Genomic DNA, 3,119 nt, shown 5'->3' with positions numbered 1-3,119 from the left:
TAAGTTTTGTCAAATTTAGATAGTCAACTCTATGCTATTACTGTTGAATAATGTTCTATTGTTAGTGGTAGTAAAATTGTATCATTTAGAAAATATTTACTCTAAGTCAATATCAGTTTGTCTTAATATTTACAGTATAAATATAGACCTCTTTTCTATGAGTAAATTTGATGCATTAGTTGCCTTAGGCTGACAATACTACCCCAGCTACACTCTCCAACTGCTGCCGCCACTCCCAAACCTTGCTTCCAGTATACCTTAGCTATCCAGAATCATGAGTGAGTCCAAATACTTCAAAAACAATAAAAAGGGAAGAATCTTTGAATTAAAAGCAGAACTCAACAATGAAAAGAAAGAAAATAAAAAGGAGGCTGTGAATAAATTGATTGCTGCTATGACTCTGAGGAAGGATGTTAGCTCTCCCTTTCCAGTTGTGGTCAAGTAGATGCAGCTGGAAAAGCTAGAGCTAAAGAAGTCCGTGTACCTGTACTTGATGAACTGTGCCAAATCATCCAGACATGACCATCATGGCTGTAAACAGCTTCTGAAGGACGGTGAAGATCCCAACCCTTTCTTTCAGGCCTTGGCAGTCAGAACCATGGGGTGTATCAAGGAGGACAAGATCACAGAATACCTTTCTGAGCCCCTTCACAAGTGCTTGAAGGATGAAGACCCCTATGTTCAGAAAACCGCAGCAGTCGGCATGGCAAAGCTCCACAATATCAATTCCCAAATGATGGAAGATCAAGAATTGCTCAACTCTCTGCACAATCTCATGGCAGATTCAAATCCCATGGTTGTGGCTAATGCTGTAGCAGCATTGTCAGACATTAGTGAGTCTCGCCCAAATGGTGACTTACTCGAACCCGTAGAACTTTAATAAACTGCTGAGAGCTCTGACCGAATGCAATGAGTGGGGCCAGATTTTCATCCTGGACTACCTGTCGAATTATAATTCTGAAGATGACAGGGAAGCTCAGAGCACCTGTGAGAGAGTAACTGTCCAGTTATCCCATACCAACTCAGCAGTGGTACTTTCAGCCATAAAAGTCCTAATGATATTTCTGGAACTGTTGCTCAAAGACTGTGACTAATACAATATACTCCTGAAGAAGATGGCTCCCCCACTTGTTACTTTGCTGTCTGGGGAGCCAGAAGTGCAGTATATTGTCCTGATGAACATCAACTTCATTGTCCAGAAAGGCACAAAATCTTAAAGTAGAAAATCAAAGTCTTTTGTGAAATGCAATGACCCTATCTATGTTAAACTAGAGAAGTTGGGCGTCATGATTTACCTCACATCTCAGGTTAACATTGCTCAGGTTCTGGCAGAAGTGAAACCATGTGCTACTGAGGTGGATGTTAACTTTGTTCACAAAGCTGTGAGGGCTGTTGGATGATGTGCCACCAAGGTGGAACAATCTGCAGAGTGCTGTGTAAGCACATTGCTTGATCTAATCCAGAACAAAGTAAATTATGTGGTCAAAGAGGCAATTGTTGTCATCAGGGATATCTTCCACAAATACCCCAGCAGGTATGAAAGCATTATTGCCACCCTCTGTGAGAACTTAGACTTCCTAGATGAGCCAGGTGCATGAGCAGCCATGATTTGGATTGTGGGAGTTTATGCTGAAAGAATTGACAATGCAGATGAGTTATTAGAGAGCTTCTTGGAGGGTTTTCATGATGAAAGTACCCAAGTCCAGCTCACTCTGCTTTCTGCCATAGAGAAGCTATTTCTCAAGAAACCATCAGAAATGCAAGAGCCGATCCAACAGGTCTTGAATTTGGCAACACCGGATTCTGATAATCCTGACATTTGAGATCAGGGATATATTTATTGGTGCCTTCTCTCAACTGATCTAGAGACAGCCAAAGAAGTAGTCATGTCTGAGAAGCCACTAATCTCTGAGGAAACTGACTTTTTGAGCCAATTCTGCTGGATGAGCTGATCTGCCACATTGGTTCTCTGGCCTCTGTGTATCGTAAGCCTCCCAGTGCTTTGGTGGAAAGGAGTCATGGAATTCATCATAAACACATGCCAGTTCATCATGGGAGCACTGATGCAGGTGACAGTCCTGTTGGCACCACCTCTGCAACTAACCTGGAACAGCCTCAGGTTATCCCCTTCTCTAGCTGACCTTCTTGGGGATCTTTTAAATCATGTTCTTGGTCCCCCAGTCAACACGCCACAGGTGTGTTCCATGCAGATGGGAGCAGTGGATCTCTTGGGAGGGGGACTAGATAGTCTGGTTGGATAGTCCTTTATCTCATCATCAGTGCCTATGTTTGCTCGCTCACTGAAGCCTGTAGTAATCACCAGTGGCCTAAACGATCTGTTTGAATTCTCCACTGGGAAAGGCATGGCTCCTGGTGGACACGTGGCTCCTTAGGCTGTCTGGCTACCTGCAGTAAAGGCTAAATGCTTGGAGATTTCAGGAACATTTATTCCCTGCCAAGGACATGTCTATATGGAAATGAACTTCACCAGCAAAGCTCTGCAGCATCTGACAGACTTTGCAAGCCAGTTTAACAAGAACCGCTTGGGTGTCTTTGCAAGTGCTCCTCTGGCCATCCATACACCACAAACCAAAGCACTAATGTCTCCCTTCCTCTCAACACTTTGGGCCCATTCATGAAGATGGAACCTCTGAATAACCTTCAGGTGGCTGTTAAAAACAGTACTGATGTCTTCTACTTCAGCGGCCTCATCCCGTTCAGTGTGCTCTTTGTGGAAGATGGCAAAATGAGCGTCAAGTCTTCCTGGCAACATGGAAGGATATTCCCAATGAAAATGAACTCCAGTTTTAGATTAAGGAATGCCACTTAAATGCTGACTGTTTCTAGAAAGTTGCAAGAAAACAACATTTACACTATTACCAAGGGAAATGTGGCAGGATAGGGCATGTTGTACCAATCCCTAAAGCTCACTAATGGCACTTGGATTTTGGCTGAGCTATGCATCCAGCCAGTAAAACCCAATTATACACTGTCGCTGCAATGTAGAACTCCTGAAATCTCTCAATACATTTACCAGGTCTATGAGAGCACTTTGAAAAACTAATAAACTGATCTAGAACTCTCCTTCCAGTCTTTGTTCAGTGCAAGCCAAGAATTAT

General features: G+C 43.1%; 1 pseudogene; it reads left to right on the top strand.

The window, feature by feature from the left end:
• The first annotated feature begins 274 nt into the window (after nt 1–274).
• On the top strand, nt 275–3,064 carry LOC101572030 (annotated as a pseudogene).
• Nucleotides 3,065–3,119: the final 55 nt, after the last annotated feature.

The sequence above is a fragment of the Octodon degus genome, unplaced genomic scaffold (genome assembly GCF_000260255.1).
Source record: "Octodon degus isolate 3935 unplaced genomic scaffold, OctDeg1.0 scaffold00066, whole genome shotgun sequence".
NCBI lineage: Eukaryota > Metazoa > Chordata > Mammalia > Rodentia > Octodontidae > Octodon > Octodon degus.
The sequence above is the reverse complement of the archived record's forward strand: the minus strand, read 5'-3'. Positions and strand labels throughout refer to the sequence as shown.